Here is a 22,720-nt window from a genome sequence, read left to right as displayed (position 1 = left end):
TGATACACCTGACGTGGGTGCTGGGAACTGACTTTGGGTCCTGTGCAAGAGCAGCAGCACTCTTTACCACTGATCCATCTCTCCAGCCTCCAGAAAAGAAACATTCGGCTTTTGTTTGTTTATCTGTTTAGTTCATAGCTACTAACAGAAGGACTCTTCATTGCTGTGTAAGTTCAGTACAAATCCCTGTGTCTCGGTGAAAAGACCCACCATATAAAGGTGGTCTTCTCCAAGTTTAACAACCTGAGTTTCATCCAAAGGTCCCACGTGGTATAAGGAGAGGGCTTACTCCTGCACGTGGTATAAGGAGAGGGCTTACTCCTGCACGTGGGATAAGGAGAGGGCTTACTCCTGCACGTGGTATAAGGAGAGGGCTTACTCCTGCACGTGGGATAAGGAGAGGGCTTACTCCTGCACGTGGTATAAGGAGAGGGCTTACTCCTGCACGTGGGATAAGGAGAGGGCTTACTCCTGCACGTGGGATAAGGAGAGGGCTTACTCCTGCACGTGGGATAAGGAGAGGGCTTACTCCTGCACGTGGGATAAGGAGAGAGCTTACTCCTACCCATCACCCACACTCCACACTCACACACCATTCATATGCACATACACTAAACACATGAATAAGGAAACACATGTCTTAAGAAATTTAAAAAGACACACAGCCTTAGGAAGGATGACTAGTTTCCCTATCTTGATCATTCTAGAATATGGCTATCCCTTAAGTCTCTTGCTTTGTCTGACAGTGCCATCTTGGCCATGTATTTCACTGATGGAAGTCTGCTATGGCAGTAAGCACAGCATGGTGATATTGTTTGACTTCACCTTTCCCAATAATTTCCCATCTATGAAGTGACAAGAGAAAAAGGTCCTTGTAGATATGAAAAAGTCATTTCTAGAACCAAGTTCTTTGTTAGTGCTTTGGCACACGTTGCTACAAAGTGTGTTTATGAACATAGAATTTCACACTTAAAATGGCTTGCCTCTGTATCAAGCTTTATTCTTTCTCAAATACTTACAACCAAGGGCTCATTTGCAGCCACAGCATCCAAGCAAGGGACTAGAAGATCTTATTCTAGACAGATGATTCTGGTGAGGTTGCTTGCCAACTCTACTGCTAAGTGTGGCTGTTCACAGGAACAAGAATGCCGGCTTTCAATCAAGGGCACTTCCAAACATCACTTCTTTCAAACCAGTGGTCACCTTATCAGATTCTGTACTGAAAACGGGGATGGAGCATGGGTGGGATTCGAGGGAGAAAGAACCTCTAAAAAGATGATTGTGACTGTCTTGTTACCAAGGCAGATATTTTCCTCTTATTTTTCAGTACTAAAGGGTGAAGGGAAATTGGACTCTATGTTCTAGTAGGCCTTTCCTGGGTGAAGTCAATGTTGGCATCATAGAATGAAATGCCCTAGACTCTACTATAGGCACCTATAGTAGTAGAGGTGCAGTCAGGGTTTTTGCTTCTGCAGATCTACCTCTAGGGATTAGATTAACCTGCAAGAATCTTCTGATGCAACTCAAAGCAGGTTTCAGTCCATGGTGCAAAATAATCTTAACACACACACACACACACACACACACACACACACACACACAGAGTTCTGAAGGGTGAAAAAGGCAGGTTCTGGGGATAGAAGGTTGGATTCTAAAGGACCAGAAGGGACATCTGCTTTTCCGGACATCCTTGTCTTCTTCAGATAAAAATGACAAGTAAAAGTGCCTGTAAGCACACTTCACAGTCACTGGGTTATGGCAAGGCATCTATCACTAGGACCCCTCCCCACTCTTTCCACCCCCCCCGCCCCCCCCCCCCCCCCCCCCGTCCTGTCTGACCTGGTAGGGCTATAAGGAAAGCACTTCTCACTTCCTTAACTTTAGGAGAGAGAAAAAAAAGGCACCTCCTTTTACTCTCTGCTTCCTGAATAAAGGATTAGTATTATTTTTCCTTCCTCCAGTGAACTCCCTTGCCCTTCATCCTCAGTAGATTGTCTGGCTTTGTGTTTCTCTGCCAAGATGTCACTGCTGAACAAATCACAGGCCTTACTGCTGCCCAGTTCACGCTGTGATGACTTTGTATTCAGAATCGCTTGAGGTCATCTCAATGGGAGTAATGGGTAAGAATGAGAATTTACCCCCAACTTGAATTAAAATAACTTCCAAGTACTTCCTAGAGCAGGAACAAAGATGAAACGAGCCCCCAAATTATGGGAGCATTTGAAATAACAAGGCAAGGTTGTCCTTTGAAATGTACTCAGCCACATTTGTTTGCCTTTAGTCAAATCACCTTAATCAAGGACATTGGGCTATAGGAACAAATGGTTAAAGCTTGCGGAAGGAACCTGGCCAATTTGCTTTTCTTTCTTTCTTTCTTTCTTTCTTTCTTTCTTTCTTTCTTTCTTTCTTTCTTTCTTTCTTTCTTTCTTTCTTTCTCTCTTTCTTTCTTTCTTTCTTTTCTCTTCCTTATCTTTTTACATTATTATTATTTTATTTAACTTTAACTAGAATGCCCAGTAGGAGTGCAGGCTGAAGGATAGGCTATCTTTTGAACTGAAGACATCACAGGAAACTAGGAGACTCCAAATTGCTAACCTGAGGCCGGAGCAAAAACTTTTTTTCCCTGTAGAAGGGACTGCTCCCCCACCCCCTTCATCGGACGGCATCCCAAGTGCTGCCAGATTGCAACGGTCTTTGTTCCTGCAGCCAAGCCTTATAGCTGGCTCACACTCTGCCACGCTCATAACCTCACACTAGGAAAAAAGATTACAAAGAGGGGCAAACACCCTAGAGGGTTCCCCTTTATCAGAGCCTTCCCTGTCAGTGGGCTCCTCATTTCCCGAGCCCTCGTCTGATTATTAGTGTACTGACGGAATAAAAATAACCTCATATTCCTACATGAATCATAAATAAAACCCTTTTATTTCATCAAAGAGGTTGGCAGGTTTATAGTCCTTTGCAATGCAGGCAGCATGTGAATGACATACCTTTAATTTTGCTGACAAGCTCATCGGGGTTCGAATGAAAAAGGAGTGGAAAGTGGGGAACTTCGAAAATGGTTGTGCAGGAGCTTTTTGGTGAGGAGAAATATTTCACCTTGCCCCTGTAATCAGAGAACCAAGTGATCCTGGTAATGAACTCTTCAATTATAGACCACTTCTGACTCCCGAAACTGCCAAAGCAACGATACCACTGTGATTATCACAGATGTCACAAACAGAAGCAACCAGAAAGGAAAGAAAGAAGGGAGAAAGGAAATAGAAAAAGAAATAGTATGTTGAGAAGAGAAGACTATAGGAAGCTTTGCCACAGATCATCAAATAAGAAAACACGCTGAACCAAGAAAGGAAACAGTACCACCCCCTCACACCTGCTCTGGCCCATTCCTGTGCCGTCTGCGTGATGAGTCCTCTCAGGTTTCTTCATCTGGACAAGCACAGAACTCCGGGTTGAACACCCACCAGCTCTCTGGCTTTGGTTTTTGTTAGATATGATGTAAGATTTTTGAAATCTTTTCAAGGAAAACCAACAGGAACATTCAGCCACTGACTTTAGTATCCGGGCTTACTATTTTCCCACAGGAGAAGGGAATCGGGGGGGGGGGGGGCTGCTAGGTATTGGGTTCATAAATAACTGACAGCACTTACCAAGAAAAAAAAATACGTTTGAAACAAACTTTGGAGGTCAGGACTCTACCCAAGAAAAGTAACATAAAGGAAAAATATAAAAGATTTTAAAAAGTTAATTACTAAAAGAGTGAAGTCATTACTTTCTTATGAACCCTTACTGGTGAATCAGAAACAGTATATTAAGGGGTGAGAGCTATTAAGCATTCTGGCTTGGCAGTTCCCACTTAACTTCAGATTTGATTTTACTGTCAAATTTAAGTGTGTCTCCAATTCTCCACACTTTGCCAGCAATGACAGTTGCTATCACTGATGTTCAGGCCTCACAGTATAAAACTCAGGTCAAACATGGCCAGGCCAGAGGCCTTCATTAAGTCAGGTAAAGAGGACAAAAGAAAAATTGTCATCCTTTTTCATTTTCAAGTGAACTGTAACAGGCACATGTTAGTCTAACTATAGTTTTCAGGGAAACTAAAATCTTGCTAGCCTCAGGGTTTTGACAGGCATCAGAAGCAGGACAAGGGTAACTTGGGGACCTTGCACACTCCAGAGGCTCTGGGTGTCCTATGTGGTCGCAAAACTCATCCTCCCATTGCTGCTTATAATCCTTCAACCCAGAAGTCTGGATGGTTGCAGTTATTGTCTCATTCTGCCTGTCACTTTCAAATGCACGCATGCGCCTACTTCTGCCGAGGAGAGTTCTTAAGTGGGGACACTACGTTCTAATGAGGCTGGACATCATGCTAATGATGTCACAAAGGAGATTTGCAGCAGTAGCCCAGATCTTCTCTCAAGATGAGTAGTGAAAGTGGGTGTAGGTGTAGATGCTTACAATTGTAATAATTAGATGGCTGAGGCTGATGGATAATTGCAGTTCTAGTCTACCTGGACTACAGAAGAAGACTCCCTTTGGAAAAAAAATAGTAATAAAATGAAGAAGAAGAAGAGAAGGAAAAGAGGAAGGGGAGGAAGAAAGGAATGTCTATCCTGAGGATTAAGGATAGTTGGAGGGCTATGAATGCTAAGAGCAAAGGGGATGTTAACTGTACATCTAGTCAAAGGGGACACAAAGACATGTCTACAGTAGCAGGGCAGTACAATGCTCTTAACTCTCTAGGAGAACATGGAGATGTTTGCACTGTAGCCAAGAAAACCTAGCTGGAAACTGTCATCGCTGCCATGGGCTCAGAGCTGTGTGAAGAACCACCAGTCAGTACAAGGATGGAAGGTTCGGCCAAAGACCTGGATGCAGGGTCCTCTCACAAACTGCCCTTAACATATACAGGGCACATCAGGCTTTCGTTCAGCCATAGGCCTTATTGTGAGCATCATAGAGATAAAATATTAGTTTAAAACTGTTACCTAACATTATCCTCAACAGATACACATAGGTGTATATTGACAGAAAAAAAAAAGGTCTTGTAGAGTGTATGAGTAAGGATAAAGGAGCTAATTAAAGCCTGGTATTCTCTTTGTATCCATATACATTTGGCAAATCCATGCATAGTTTATAGCTTATCTGAGGTTCTATTTGATGTTTCAGAAACAATCACTTTCCCTTATGACAATTCTAAGGTGTCTTCCCACGGAGGACTTGAGGAATCATAGAACTGAGGACAGGGGATTCTTAACATTGATAATGCAAAATAATCAGGCACCATCAGGGCATCAGGAAAATGAATAGGGTAGATTCCAAGAGCACATGGAGAACCAGAACAAGAGAAAGCCCAGTCAGTTCTAAGAACAGTGCCCAAGAAAAGAGCAATGAGGGTGGTGGTTAGAACTGCATATGTCTCCCAGAATCTTAGGTGTGTGAACACTTGGTCCCCAGTTGGTGGCACTATCAGAGGTGATTTAGATTGTGTAGATTTTCTGGATAAAGTATACCATCAGAGGCCAACTTTGAGATTACAAGTGTCAAACTACCTCCTGTTCTCTTTCTGTACTTCCTACCCGAGGTAGTAGATGTGACCACTTAAGATCTACCCTGGAGCTGGGTGGTGGTGGTGCATGCCTTTAATTCCAGCACTTGGGAGGCAGAAGCAGGCAGTTTTCTGAGTTCGAGGCCAGCCTGGTCTACAAAGTGAGTTCCAGGACAGCCAGGGCTACACAGAGAAACCCTGTCTCAACAAAAACAAAAACAAAAAACAAAAAATAAAAATAAATAATCTACCCTGGGCCACCATACTACTTAACTGCTGCCATACCTTCCTGCCATAATGGTCTCTTATCCCTCTGGAGTTGTAAACCAAAATAAACCCTTTACAAGTTGGTTTGTTCGTGGTGTTTTATCACAGCAGCAGAAAGTTACTAATACACTGGAGCAGAAATTTCACCCTGTGTGAAACTTTCACACCAGCACTTTCCCTGGTAGACATCAGAGTCAGCAGTTAGCAGGCTGAGGCCCTGCAGTGTTGAACAAGATGCAGAACATGGCTCTGAGAACACAGATGAAGAACTAGCACAGGGAAGCTAGTGCCTAGGCATGGGGTGCCCTTTTCACATTCATAGAAACCAAGACTTTGAGGGGCTAAGATTTATTCTAGGCCACTTGATTAGTACCTACAGAATGGAGATTTCACTCTACTAAACGCTAAGTGTTGTGTTCAATGTTTCTGGTCTACAGTTATCACACACTCATACCAATACCATGGGGAAGTTTCAATAGTCCACATCTTTCCCAAGGAGCTAGGCTTTAACTGCCAAGAAGAAGAATGGTCCTCAGAGACCGAGAAAGCTCTTGACTTGTGAACCTAGTTACTGAATCCTTGGCTTATTCCAGACTTATATGGTGATAAGGCATGAATCCTCAGAGATAGGCACATTGTAGTGTAGTGAAGTCTAGGTGGTTCAGTGGTAATCTAACAGCATCTTTCTAAGCATTTAGGATTCACACTTCAACAGGTCACATTTATCTTGAATCTAATGCATGTATACTCAGTTCTGGCTTTACAGTCTTGATTGGACTACAGCTCATTTTGACCTGTACTCCAGAGACTGCAGATCACAGGGCAGGGCACACACTAGGTTTAGTGAGCAAGGGCATGGGGGTGTTAATTCAAATTCATTATCTCTTAGTTAACCTTAATAGCACCTGTGCCCTTTGCACATCCCTTTAGTCTTCTGTGGTTGGAAGCCCCTTTCTGCTCTTCTACTTTAAGCTCGAGAGTGTCTCTGATCCCCCTTCCAAGTTTTGGTCCTGATTCTTGATTTAATAAACAGTATGAAAATCATAATATCTCAGGACAAATGCCATCTGTGTATCTAGATTCTTAAAACCTATCTAAAGTCAGAAGCTGTCTTTTTCCACACACAGCTTGCCTTTTGAATTAGGTGTATCATGTACCTGTTTGTTGATATGTTGTAGATGCGTGAAGCATCCCTATTACTAAAAGCCAGAGTCTCTTCTTTGAATGCTTATATGCACATCTCTAAAATGACTCTCTCATGAATTTACTGAGAAAGAAGTCATGCATCTCTGTTTGAGAGAGACAGAAAGAAAAAGATGTAGGAGGAAGGAGAAAGAAGCTGATGAAATCACAGAGAAAGACAAAATCAACCCCATTGAATTCTAGATTGCCATCTCATCAGGGTTTTTTTGCAAGATTCCTTTGCCACTCTTTTCTCTTTCATTAGTTTCCATTTTCCTTGAACAAGCACAGAAGCAGGTTCTAATTTTACCAGAGGCTTTTCATCAAATCAGACTTTTTATTCTTGCTAGGTTATCCTAGTCACAAAAACATCTTTCTTTTTCAAAGCTTGCATAATATTAGCTAACTCTAGTGAGGTACAGCTTCTTGAACCCACACAGTTAAGATGCAAACATTATTCTTTAACCTGACTTCAGTTATCTTTCATCATAGAGACTGACATTCTTAGTAGCCAGAATCTTCACAGACCCTCTGCGGTTTATGAAAATTTCCCTTAATCACTGGCTGTGCAGATATGAACTTCTTGAACTTTACAGCAAGCCATAACTGTCTTCAGTGTTCTAAGGAATCTCAGATGCTCAATTCCCCTGCTCCTAACCTGGTTACAGTGAAGACTTTTCTACATCCACAGAAGCCCATGTGAAGCAAAACCTGCCACTACTTCCCTCTGGCACAGCAGTTGCCTACCAGGTCACTGCTTGGCACCAGGGGCCATTGGGAACAGCTAATTATATTGGAGCAGAGTGATGGAAGGCTTTTGTGGAGAACTGAATACCAAAGAGCAGACCCATGTGTGTCCTCAGGCTTGCTGTGGCTATCTTCTTTGAGTATAAATACAGGCCATGGGTCAAACCCTAACCCCCAACTCAGAGGTGAGGAGAAAAAGGGTAATTAGACATACTGAAGCATCATTGACCATGTGTCATTTCTGAGACTTCCTCCTTTCCATTAATGGACAAATCTATTTTCCTGTATGTCTGAGATGTTCATTTTATCTAAAGATGCTAAATATACTGGGGTTCTCTAGTTGGCTGAATTTTCTTATTATAAAATATAAGTTGCAACAAATCTATTAGTAAATCTATATATTGAGGATTCACACTATGTCAGCACTGGTAGAATCTAAGGAGGTCTTAGTCATGCTCCTTTTTGTCAAGATATTTGCAGAATATCACAGCGGAAAGGGCATGGAACTCCTATGTGAATGGTAAACCCTTGTCCATAATGACAGATCATAGCTGTGTGGCTAAGGGCTTTCAGACAGATCAATTTTCTCATCAAAAAACAGGACACTAACACTTGTGCACTTGAGGTTGTTTTGAGACTTTATTAATATGACACAATTAAAATAATTTCTGGCATATAGAGCTTCATGTAGACATTTGACAAAAACTGACACAGATGACATTTCAGAGAGGGTAAATTTTGGAGCATGGCTTACATGGTCTTTGAGAGTACAGAATACAAGGAAAACGATTTGATTCATTGTAGTGATCAAGAAAGATTTTTTTCAGTTAGAGTCACACCAAGGTATTTCTAGAGAAACTAATAACCCTATTAAAAAAATGGAGTACAGAGCTACACAAAGAATTCTCATATTGAATGGCTGAGAAACACGTGAAGAAATGTTCATCATCCTTAGTCATCAGGGATATGCAAATCACACCAGTCAGAATGGATAAGATCAAAAATTCAGGTGACAGCAGATGTTAGCAATGATGTAGAGAAAGAGGATTACTCCTCCATTGCTGGTGGGATTGCAAACTGTTACAACCACTCTGGAAATCAGTATGGCGGTTCCTCAGAAAATTGGACATAGTACTACCTGAGGCCCCAGCAGTACCACTCCTAGGCACATACGCCGAAGATGTTGCAATATGTAATAAGGACACATGCTCCATTATGTTCATAGCAGCCTTATTTATAATAGCCAGAAGCTGGAAAGAACCCAGATGTCCCTCAACAGAGGAAAGGATACCGAAAATGTGGTACATTTACACAATGGAGTACTACTCAGTTATTAAAAACAATGAATTTATGACATTCTTAGGCAAATTGGTGAGCAGGGGGATGAATGAGAGGATGACCTGAGTGAGGTCACACAATCACAAAAGAACACACATGGTATGCACTCACTGATAAGGGGATATTAGCTCAGAAGCTCAGAATCAGTACTGATTTTCCACAATGAATCAGCAATGTAGCAATCGTTCTTCACTTTCACTACTTTATTTATAAAATACATGATATTTTCTTGGTTATTTGGGAGGTTCATAATGTATCCCAATCACATTTACTTACCAATCTTCCCAGGCCCACACCCCCCTTGTCATTGTGATCTCCCTAAAAGAAAAGAAAAGGTACAATTTATGTTGCCCATATTCTCCGTAGAGCATGGGCAAAGCCCTTGAAGCGAACAACTTAAAGAAAACTGAGTCTTTCCTCACCCATACCTCCACCAGAAACCATCAAATGTGAAGAGTTATAATTTAGGATCAATATCATAATTTTTAAGAATTCTCTTCAATGGCTTCCTTTCTAGGCTGCTTCTTTTAGGGGGAGTAGCATATGGGGAGAGAAAGCTGTCACAGAGGCCTTCTATGTCTCTTTTTCTCAACTATGAGTCTGAAGTCATTGATACCACTGCAAAGGAAGCTTCCATGCCATGCTCAGTCAGTGAAATCATGGTTTCTGGCAACAGCATGGACCAAGGACATGCATGTGGCCTCCTACAGGAGCATAGACAATGGAGACCATCACGGCCCTTGACAGCAATATAGAACAGAGACATCAAGATGGCTTCAGATGGGAGCATGGACCACAGACCTCAACATGATCTCCAGTAGCACCACAGACCATGTACCCTTTCACTATTTACCAAATCTTTTTGTTCTTTAAATTTCTTCAATAGGGGCTGAGAATGGATTAGGGATTTTACAATATAACAGCAAAAAAATAATGACAAAATGCTTTCTTTCCTAATTGATGATTGTTAAGACCAAGATAATTTACAAATTGTGTAAAAATAAATTCAATTTTTGTGAGTTGAAACTTATTCTATGATGGTTAGAATGATGAAACACATCATAGAATATTGAAAACATCCTGAGATTCCCAAGATGGAGGGAGAATAGCTCACAGTACTCATGCATGTGCTCTCTTATTAGTTCTGGTTTGTATTTGAACTACACATAAAAAAGTATCAATTATAGAAATTACTATGAGACTTGCAGCAGTGGCCATCAGGAATAAAATCATTTTGGCTTTGTTTTAATTGTTTCTATTCACTTTATAGACAAAATTCAATTTTGACTTTTTATTTATCTATAGATATTCTATATCAGCACTGATAATTCAGCTCTTGCAAAATTATACATAAAAATCTTACGTGCCTGGTCAGGGAACCTGAAGCTAGCAGAAAAGAATAAGCACAACCACACCTGCCTCTAATTCTTGCTTTGATATTAAAGCATGATAATAGGGAACACATTGGAATAAGGAAGAGATTTTGTGCTCCTTCAGATTTCTGGCTGAGGAATGGAGAACAAATTGTCCAGCAGCCTAAGTGATAAACAGCGTGGGTCACTTCCATGCCTCTGTGAATCCTATGTTGAGAACTGAGTGTAGTCCTGGAATCCATTCTGATGGGTTCTCTGCTCTGTGCTTTCCTACCTGCTGGCCATCATTGCAGGTTCGAGGGTAGTGAGGAACTTACTATATAAAAGGACAAAAAGAGTTGTGATGGCAAAAGTATTATCAGTTGAGTTTCAGCCAGGGTAAAGGAACACTCTGTACCCGGCCTGAGTCAGTCACTTAGATATTAAGGGAAGAATAGTAGAAGTCTGGGCTCTGGACTGAGTTGCTAGTAGTGACTTTCAGGTTTTCTAAGATCCAAGAGCTATACATTTGCAGCTTCCAGGACACCAAAAAGGACTGGACAGAAAGACATGGTGCTCACACAGTCATTGAGTGTCTGCTGGTGCACAACAGAAACCACAAAACTTACAAGTATGTCATCCCAGAAAGCCCATGACTACCTTGACTCCCTGGGGAAACAAGAAAGACAAGGAAATGACTCTGGTTTCTCTTTCTAACCTTCTAGACATGAATGTGATGGAACTTAATTTACAACACACTTGAATCACAAAGGAAACTGGGGTATCATTTTTACTTTCTTCCAAGAGTAGAAACATGAAATGAAGGTCCAGTAGGACACTCTTCTGTGTTCTTCAGAGACCTGGAAGCCACCACTTTTGAGGGATTTTAATGTTGACAACTTACCAGAGCTGTTAACTGCAACAGCCAATTAATTTCAGTTAGTTAGAGGTGTTGTTTGGGTTAGGCCTAGAAGGAAGGGTGGATGATTTGAGGATGAAAATGATTGGGGACAGAAAAAATTTACATAGACTCTTGGCAGACAATGATGGTGGCTCTAAGTACAGGACACACAAAGAAAGGATTCACTGATATAGTGACAACTTCTATTGTCAGGACTCTGTCGAAGAACACTGCACGAGTATTATGGGTCAAGGTGGAAGACTTGCATTATAAGGTCAGCTCTGCCACATTCTCCTTTGCAATTCCATTCTCAGCATTGCTGTGGGGAGGACATCTCTGTAGTAAATAGAGAAATAGTAGAAGGAGAAAGAGGATAAGACATCAAACCTAATAATAATAATGACAAGGAGGAGGAGGTGGAAGAGGAAGAGGAGGAGGAGGAAGAGGAAGAGGAGGAGGAAGAAGAAGAAGAGGAGGAGGAGAAGGAGGAGGAGGAGGAGGAGGAGGAGGAGGAGAAGAAGAAGAAGAAGAAGAAGAAGAAGAAGAAGAAGAAGAAGAAGAAGAAGAAGAAGAAGAAGAAGAAGAAGAAGAAGAACCACCACCACCACAAGAAATGATTGCTATCTCTTGCCAAGCTTCGCTCTTCATTCTAATACATGCCTGTAGTACTAATACCAAGCACTGAAGTATGTCCTTACTGTGCTCAGGAGGCAGTGCTTACGTCTCAGACTGGTGCTCTTGTGATCAAGATGCAAGAAGAAGTATGAAGACTATCATTCATTGTTTTCCTTGCCTCTAGTCCATTGCAGACAATTGTACTTCCTTAGGGAAGGGGGCGTTTTAGAGATTTATTTTATTATATTTGTGTGTGTGTGTGTGTGTGTGTGTGTGTGTGTGTGTGTGTACTTACACCTTACACATGAGCGCTATTGTCCACTGAGGTCAGAGGAGTTCAGATCCCCTGGAGATGGAGTTACAGGCAGTTGTGTGCCACTTGATGTCATGCTGGGAACCAAACTCAGGTCCTCTAAAAGGTCCTCTAAAATGTGCTCTTAACTCAACAGCCATCTCTATAGCCCCAAGAAGGGGAACATTTATACAATGATTTTTGTCTATCTCTTGAACATAGACTTTCTTGTTATTCTAGCTTCTTCTCTTTCCCCTCTCCTATAATTTCTTTACATTTCTTCTTTTCTTCCTCTTTTTTTTTCTTTTATTATACCATCATGATTTCTCATCACATTCTCCCTGCTGTCTCATTTGGTATGCAACCTCTCTGTCATCTTTATTTCAAGCCTTTTGCTCCTCGCTTTCCGTGTTATCCCCTCTCATCCCCCACTTCCTATTCTTTTACTTTGGCAATGTTCCAATCCCTTCCATATTTTTATACTTTATTCCATTTACCTCCGGAATAGGGTCCTTATGGATTTCTGTTTGTTTGTTTGTTCATTTGTATCTTGCCTCTGCATCTATCAGCTTCTGAGCTTTCTGTTTTTATTTCACTGCATACATATAATACCCCCATTAGTCTTCTCTTCTCACTGTTCCCTCAGTGTTTCCCATAGTACACTTCTTCCACTCATCCTAACATACTTCTCTGGTTTGTTTTGAGCCTCTCATCCTCTTAAAGCACAGTGTAAAACCAAAGGAAGGATTCCTTTTTCATCCCTTTGTCTCTAAAAGGTCTCATGACTTTTGGTCAGAGCCAACCTTCTCAGGACTCTTCCTTGCCTCTCTCCTTATAACTACATCTTTGATGAACTTTCCTTCAAACAAAGTAAGTCATTATAGGAGCAGCTTGTATTAGATCCACCCTAAAAGATTTTAACCAAAAAAGTTCATTTCGAATCAGCCTTCTACAGTACAGTTTCATGATCTGACATCTATCTCAGAAGGTTTTTTTTTTCAGAGGAAAATGATTTTCTTTAGTTGTACATTGTCTGGAATGTGTACACACATGTACATATGAACACATGTACAGCTGGGACATCATTATTTATCCATATGTGTTTGTGGTTCACATGTAGATATTTACAAATACATGCATAGACATACACTGAGAATCATGCATATGCAAATGAAAACATATCTAAAATATACATGCACTATATATCTGTAGTACTTATGTATATATGCATAACATATAATTTTACTAAATGTGCATGTTATCTAAATAGCACATGTATCTACACATACATTTAGTAGTTGGAAATCACGGTAATTGAGCTGAAAATTCGATAGGGGCCTTTTACTTAAGAAAAAGAAATGGTGTCTATCCAATTAGTGGCAAGATATTTTATAGGTAAAAATTGAAATGTGTTGAAATTTCACCATATTTTAAAACTATAGAAGTCATTACATGATAAATTATTTTATTTCCATCAATTGACTCATTTTCTTGTTGACTTGTTTCTTTTCACATTTTTTAAAATCTCAAAATACTCCTGCATAGTCAGATTATGACATGGGATAGAGGGAGTCAGGTTGACTCATTTAATTTTCAAAGTTGAGAAACTGGGACAGAACCTAATGAGATCTCCCACAGGCCAATGAGGAACTGACACCTAAACTGTACCCACTTCATCTCTCCTCAATCATTCTTTATATGTATCCCACCTTAGGAGTCTTCCAAATTAAAAGAAAGAGAGAAAAAATGTGTGGATCCACTGGGACATATTCAAGCTGGAATTAAAGGCATCCATTTTTTTATATTTAGCCAAATAAGCATCTGATTTCAGAAGTCAACAGCATAGGTCAAATTACTAGATCCAATGGATTAACTTGTCTTAAATGAACACAAGCATTTAGACATTCAGTGAAACAGGAGTTAAGGCAAGAAACATTTGCAGCAATCCAGTGGTTATTGTATGTGAGTATGTGGGTGTATGCATGTGTGAGTGTATGCATGAGTCCACATGTGTGAGTATGTGTGAGTATATGTGGGTGTATACATGTGTGAGTGTTTGTGTGTATGTGAGTGTGTGTGTGTGCCTGTGCCTGTGTGAGTGTATGTGAGTATATGTGTGTGTAAATATGTATATGAGTGTGTGTGTGCCTGTGTGAGTGTATGTGAGTATATGTGTGTGTGAATATGTATATGTGAGTGTGTGTGTGTGCCTGTGCCTGTGTGAGTATCTGTGAGTATATATAGGTGTATACATGTGTGAGTGTTTGTGTGTATGTGAGTGTGTGTGTGTGCCTGTGCCTGTTTGAGTGTATGTGAGTATATGTGTGTGTAAATATGTATATGAGTGTGTGTGTGCCTGTGTGAGTGTATGTGAGTATATGTGTGTGTGTGAATATGTATATGTGAGTGTGTGTGTGTGCCTGTGCCTGTGTGAGTATCTGTGAGTATATGTGGGTGTATACATGTGTGAGTGTTTGTGTGTATGTGAGTGTGTGTGTGTGCCTGTGCCTGTGTGAGTGCATGTGAGTATATGTGTGTGTGAATATGTATATGAGTGTGTGTGTGCCTGTGTGAGTGTATGTGAGTATATGTGTGTGTGTGAATATGTATATGTGAGTGTGTATGTGTGTGTGAGTGTGCCTGTGTGAGTGTGTGTTGTATGTCCATGTTTCTCTGGGTGTGTGTATCTGTACGTGCACGTGGCTTGGGTACTTCCCCACTGTGAACCTTGTGTTATGAGATGGTATCTCTTACTGACTGATGGAAGAGAGCCTGGTAGGTGAGTTACAGGAAGCTGCCTTTGCTCAATCCTGAGCACTGGAGTTACAGAACACTGTGGCCACTAGCTTTGATATGGGTGAAGACCTGAGCTCAGGTACTCATGTTTAGTGCTGCAAGTACTTTATCAACTTAGTCATTTTCCCAGCCTCCCTGTAGTCTTTAATAATACATGTATTACTCATGGCAAAGACTTGAAGGTGTTTAAAAATAATCAATTATATTTTATACACATATTAATATTAATTATAAAAATATTACCAAAATTACTCGTCTAAATGTTCAAATTTGAATATACAGCTCATTTATGCTATTATGTAAATGTAAACTCTTAATGTCTAGGATGGAAAACCATTCATGTAAATTATTTTTGCTTTGGTTTGGTGGAGACATTGGAATTGCACACAGTAGTTAGAATAGAGCCTGTATACGTTAGATTTATAAACTTCACACAAATATGAGCACCACTAACACTCTCCTGGTTGCCCGTCTCCGTTCAGCAAGACAGTTCTCTGACAAAGAGGCAGAAAAGCAGTGACAAACGACTCTTCTGAAGTGATGTTCAGCTGGCAAAATTCCCAGGACTGGTACAGAGAGTGACACGGGCTCAACTAATCAGAGACAACAAAGTGAGTCCACAGAGTCATGTGCTTGGCAGACACTTTTCCCATCCATAGGCATAGCTATATCTTCATTCCCATGGCCACTCACTAACCTCCTCTTGGGATCACATCTGAGATGGCAGTAGCTGCTTGCCATCAGTTGGCCCTGCCTTACCTCCTCCAGGTTGATGGTGCATTGCTGAAATATATTAGCTGTGCACTTTACTACACTCAAGGAAAAGCATGGTCTCATCTGACTGCATATGAATGGGACAGTCCCTGTGCTCTCTAACACTCGTAACTACACACATTTACCCCTTGATTGGACAATGACTTCACTTTGGATTGAAAAGAAGGAGCTCTGGCCTTGGCTATTTTGGCATAGAAGCCTGCAGTATGACTCTGTTTTCTAAGCAGACATTAATGATTCTAAAACTAATATTCATTGTTTGAAGAGGCACAGCGGCCTTGGCATTTACTTAACCTTTTGTCTCATGTACGAGACTGAGTCAGCCTAAATCCTTCCCTTAATTAATATCTTTTCTTTTTATGGCCAACCTTATTTATTGAACAATTTGCATGTAACAATTAGAGCCACAGGAGATTACTAAAACCCTTCCTGTTCAGAAGGCCATCTTTTAGATTTTTATTTATTTAAGTTTTGAAGTTGCACAGATAATGCAAACTTAGAAAGCTTAGCTGAATAAACGGGGAGTAAGTTAGGCCAGATAGATACCTTATGTCAGTGATCCCACCTGCTGGAGGCCAGAGGTAAGAAAGGCTTCCTGTTTTTATAAAACATTTGTTTTGCTCTAATAGCTTCAGAAAAGGCAAAATAGAGAGATATTAAGACATTATTCACATAGTTATCCTCAAGTAATCGGATGTTGGACTTCATGTCTGTTAAAATAACAGAGATAAAAAATAATAAAGTGTTTAAAATAAAAGAACTATAACTTTATTCATGAGCTTAAATCACCCACAAAAGTGAACCTCTGTTTTTGCCTTACCTCATATTCCTGTCCACATGAATCCATAAATTGGCATAATACCGAGCATTAGACAGAAACAGCATTTGCTCCTATATCAATCATAACCTTCATTTTATTAATAGATTATCTTTTTTTAACTAGATATTTTCTTTATATACATTTCAAATTTCAAATGCTATCCCAAAAGTTCCCTATCCCCCCCCCCACCCTGCTCCCCTACCCACCCACTCCCACTTCTTGGCCCTGGAATTCCCCTGTCCTGGGGCATATAAAGTTTGCAATACCAAGAGGCCTCTCTTCCCAGTGATGGCCGACTAGGCCATCTTCTGCTACATATGCAGCTAGAGACATGAGCTCTGGGGATACTGGTTAGTTCATATTGTTCTTCCACCTATAGGGTTACAGATCCCTTCAGCTCCTTGGGTGCTTTCTCTAGCTTCTCAATTGGGGGCTCTGTGTTCCATCCTATAGATGACTGTGAGCATCCACTTCTGTATTTGCCAGGCACTGGCATAGCCTCATACAAGACAGCTATAACAGGGTCCCTTCATCAAAATCTTGCTGGCATATGCAATATTGTCTGGGTTTGGTGGCTGATTATGGAATGGATCCCTGGGTGGGGTAGTCTCTGGATAGTCCATCCTTTCATCTTAGCTCCAAACTTTGTCTCTGTAACTCCTTTCATGGGTATTTTGTTCCCTATTCTAAGGAGGAGCAAAGTATCCACCCATTGGTCTTCCCTCTTCTTGATTTTCTTGTGTTTTGCAAATTGTATCTTGGGTGTTCTATGTTGCTGGGCTAATATCCACTTATCAGTGAGTGCATATCTAATGATTTCTTTTGTGATTGGATTACCTCACTGAGGAAGATTAGATCATCTTTTCTACATATATAAGGATGTACATTATTTTCAGCTAATTAGATATAGTTAATAGTTTACTCCTTGCCATGCTATGAATTGTTGTTTCCTTGTGATGTTCTGTTTCCTGGTGTTACTTTCCAGTATACACCTTTGAAGGATACCCTAGTCCACTTCTCATTATGGAATCAAAGAGCATACACATTTTTTTCCTACCTTGGCAATAGCATTTCTTAAAATCTTGCTTCTAGTAATAAATGAGTTTGATGGCCTTGCTATTGATGTCTATTATCAATATTTTAAAAATTGTGATAAATGGAGATGTATCATCTCATATCTGCTCTTGATAACTTATATCTGATTTCCCTGAATCCAGGTTATAGTATATCAGATCACATTATTTATTTTTTATCATTCTCATTAATTAACATCTGAAGTCAAACCAAATATTTTTAATTGCTAAGATTTTCAGGCTGTAAGGTGAACTTTAAATTGCTAAATGCCAATAGTCATTCTCTACTACTCCATATGGAAGTGGGACGGGCAGAGAAGGTACGTTGATTTTTTAAACACTACTTAATATGAACTTAAGGAGTGATTATTTCCCTCTTACAGAACTGGAAGTAGAGGGTGCATACTCTCTATTTGAGGGCTCTACTGAACCAAGGTTGTAATTCAGAAAATGCATTTTTTTCTTTCCCAACTGTCATTTCAAAGATATTTCAAGCACTTATATTACCAGGTATTAAGCACTTCAGCAAGAAATTATCTAAATTTCCCAAACTGCTCCTTAAAGACTTCTTGCAGACTCTCTTTCTGCTTTGCCTGAAGAGTTCAGACTGTATGTATGACACTAAATTTACACAGGTGCTAAAGATCTTTCCATGATTCAAATTCTCCCAACATAAAACAGAGAAAGCCAGTTTATACCAAGTAGGGTTGTGGTAGCTTGTTGTAGAGAAAGAAACATCTAGAAAACCCAAAAGCTGTAGGTTTAATTAGAAAGTAGAAGCAGTAAATATATTAATTAGGACAAGTGCTTTTTCAATGCTGCCATTATTACTCTTGCATGTGTCTCTTTACGGAATAGGGAAGGTTCTCCAACTGAAATGCTTTACACAAATTCTCTCCAAAATTGTATTTAACAATTGAAAAACTCCATCAAGAAATCATGGGAGCTGGGCGTGGTGGCGCACGCCTTTAGTCCCAGCACTCGGGAGGCAGAGGCAGGTGGATTTCTGAGTTCGAGGCCAGCCTGGTCTACAAAGTGAGTGCCAGGACAGCCAGGGCTACACAGAGAAACCCTGTCTCGAAAAAAAACAAAAAAAAACAAAAAAAAAAAACCAACAAAAAAAAAAGAAATCATGGGAATTTGTACTTTTATATATTGTTGAGAACACTTGTTATTACCCTTCAGGATTTGCATCTCAGATTACTGTAAAAATGATATTGCATTAGTTGTAATTTGCTTTCCCTAGTCACTAGTGGAGCAGAGCACTTCCCTTCATCTGTTTATTGGCCTTCAATAAACAATCAAGTCAAAAGTATGAGCTAGTGATACAAGAATGGGTCTGGAAGGGATCAAGCAAGATCACATATCGTGTGATTCCATTAAGTGGTTCCTTCCTTTTTTCTCTCCCCTCTTTCTTTTTGTCCTTTTGACTATATCCTCTTAAGTTTCAGAGTAAATGCAGTTCCCTTGCTTAGGTTTCCTAAGGCTGTCTTCTAGACACCCCGAAAAGCCCTCAGTCTTCCTGGTGAGAACATGTGTCCCAAAGTCCTGGTCTCTCGTAGGTATGTGCGTCAGACAATTAGGATCAACTGTTTTCTGACAATGATCAGACTCTACCCATCCATCATGGCCTTGCCCACCTCCCACCATTCCATCAGGGCCTAATACACGACATTTCTGTCTTAACGTATCTCTGGATATTATTGGACTATCTATTGACATGTGGTAGCTAGTTATCATTAGCTCTTTTTTCAAGTTAGTTGAGAATCAGATAGAAGGGCAACTGGAATGTCACGAGACATTAGCTGGAAGAAAGCTGGCTTTTAAGTGGATCATAAGCACTTGAGATAGGCCATGTATCTCAGTAAGATCAGTATCATAACATTGCTCACCAACACCTGCAGTAGGCACACTGTTTTGCATATAAAATTTCAATTAATTTCACAATTTGTACAATTTGTAGAGAGGTGCTCTCCATTTAACAGATAATGAATATTGAATGTTCAGATTCAAAGAACAAGTCAATGAAACAAAATCTTGATTTGTTTTCAATGAATAGAAGAATTGATAGGGGTCATTGACTGGTGAGCATATACAAAGATCCTCAGCTAAGCAGAAGCCATGATAGAGACAACCAAAACCCTTGATGCCATCAAGTGTCAAACTGGGTGTGGATCAGTGAAAAATCTCATATACCCTGCAGGAGAAGCAAAATGGCATAATTGTATCAAAATGCTTTAGCAGTTTTTTTATAAATTCAAATTTTTGCTTGCTATAAATTCTACTCCTGTATACTGGCCATCCCCCCTAAAAGTAAAAACAAAACAAAGCAAAACAAAAACAAATAAAACCATTTCTTTACAATGTACAATACACATTAATAGCTATAGTATCCTTATCCATCACCACTAGAACAGAATAAAGTATTATCACATAGTTAATGTATACACAAAAGACTAGTCACCAGAGAGTCAAAGATATGAACTAGTGATATGTCAGACTGCAAGGATGCATCTGCAAGGGATCAGCTAAGATCACAAGTTGCATGTTTACATTAAACAGTTCCTTCCTTCTTTTTTCTTCCCTCCTTCCTGTTTTCCTTCATCCCCTCCCAGCCTCCCTTCATCTTGCTCTCAGTCATTTCATTTATAAAGGCAACACTCCTGGAAGAGATATGAGATTAGTGCTTGAGAGAGGCTGTAAGTCTGAGAACAGCATTCACTCCAAAGTATTGGCAGGGCTTTGGGGCAGGATGGAAAGGTCTTGTGTGTTGAGTGTGATGGTGTCTGAATGTGCTTCTGCATTTATTCAAGCCTGTCACTGTATGCTCTCAAATAGAAAATTCTCCTGTATACAAATTCTATTTTAATAAATGTGACAAAAATATAATACCCTTGGAAGAACATTTAAAAACCTTCTACTCAATCTGTATTCCCACTATCTTAAACTAAAGGTGGACTCTTTGTTAGACGTTCAATAAAGGATGTCTTGATAATACCAATAGCTACTTTGCCTAATTTATTTTTTTAACTTATTTACTTTGTTTAAAATGCTTGATAAGAGATCTAATCTCTTACAAATTTTAAGTGTCCAATCAACATTATGTTAAGTCTAGGCAGCCCAGTTTTATTTAGCATAGTCCAACCACAATCATCCATGCCTGGTACCATTTCTGTCAGCTCACACTTACACAACTGACATTTCTGTGAAGCCAACCCATGAGTAATTTCTGAGTAGGTATTAAAACACCCTCACGTCTACAAATCTAATATATTAATATGTGTGCTGTTTTCAATAAGACATCTAAATTTGCATGCACCATCCTACTTGTTATGTTCAGTGTTCAATTTTTTAATGTTTCTTGGACACTAGCCAGTAAGTCTGAATCCCTAGTTAGTTCATCTATTACTTTCTCGCCACAATAGATTTGGGTGTCAGCCAAGAAGTGGACTGATATTGCATACCAAAATTGCATAATGCATTTCCTGATCTTTTAATATTGCCTTTCCATGTGAAATGAGAGAGTGCATGTGTCCAGGCATGCACACACACACACACACACACACACACACACACACACACAGGCACACACATACAGGCACACACAAACACACACATTCTACCAAAGCACACGCTCCAAGCTAGGTAAACATTTTTTATTGCTGTTATTAATATCGGGTGCTTCCTACAATCCATGTTTTTGCATCTCCATTTACATGGTCTTCTCACCCTGTGAAGAAGGGAACATGAATTGTAAAATTTGATAATGATCAAAAAAGTTGCCTCTATATGACAGGGAGGAGAGAGGCTTGTGAAAGAAATGTCTCATTTCCACAGAAAAGGCCTTTTTATCCTTTGCTTTTGATCTGGCACATTCTCCGTGTCTTAATTTTAATTCTTCCAATATTAGATGCTCTGGAAGAGTGGGGAGGTTCACTGATGGGAGTGGGGAGCACTTTGCTCCCTCATCGTCATATCCCTTAAAACATAAGCACAGATGAATGCTATTAAAGACACTTGTAGGAATTATTCTGATTGTTATCTGATGACTAACTAACCTATTATTGCACTTCTTGAGCAGCGATTAATGGGAAATTCGTAAAGAATAAAGGCTCTAACAAGCCTTAGAAATATGTGTGGGCCCAGAGTGTACCATGTGACCTCAGAAAGCCAAACCCTGGCTGTTAATATCCTTGACTAATGAACCAAGGTGACAGTTCATGCCAGCAAAGTGTCAAGAAATAAGTAACCAGAGAGATGACTTTTCAGTGTGCTTCTAAATGTAGTTTTTAACAGAAAAGTGTCAATAAGTTCAAAATCCTATATGTTTTTGACCTGGTATCATCGGAGAGCAATGGAAAGGAAAGAAGAAAATTTTAGGGGAAAGGAGAAAAAGGACCTAAATGAGTCATCTCAACTGTAACACGGAATCTCAGGGAAAGGTAGAAGAAATCCTTGTTCACTGTCACAGTGATGCCATTTCCATGAAACAGAAGTTAACAATAATAATAATACGTTCAAATCATTACTATCTTCTTACTAGCCATCATCTTTGTTAAGGCTTGAGACACACTGCATGAGCTACCTAGCCTCCTTCCTTTCCCAGGACCCAGACTTCTTATACTATCCTCAGAATATAAACCCTCCTATCCAACAGCCCTGGGATCAATTTCTGCTTCTGTTTGATTAGGTACATTGTGTATGTTGTGCTAAGCTCTCAGTCTTTTCATTTACAAGATGAGAACATGAATGGGATCTTTACTGAATTTCTATGAAAATTGATGTTAAAACATATACCACGTCTTTACCACTATGCCTCGTAAGTCTGTTCTAATTACAGTAACTACAAATGTTGTTGTCATTGATATTATAGACAATCCATGAGATTGTCTATTATCCCTGTCTTCTTCACCACCTTCCAGAGGATATACCGCAGCCCTTATTGCCTGTCAAAGTGTGTAGCACAACACCTCCTACTGGGAGACAAGCAATGAAACAGTGAGTGGATGCAATAT

This window comes from Mus caroli, unplaced genomic scaffold (genome assembly GCF_978045245.1).
Source record: "Mus caroli unplaced genomic scaffold, Mus_caroli_1 scaffold_13, whole genome shotgun sequence".
In the NCBI taxonomy this organism is placed as follows: domain Eukaryota; kingdom Metazoa; phylum Chordata; class Mammalia; order Rodentia; family Muridae; genus Mus; species Mus caroli.
This window is presented reverse-complemented; position numbering follows the sequence as displayed.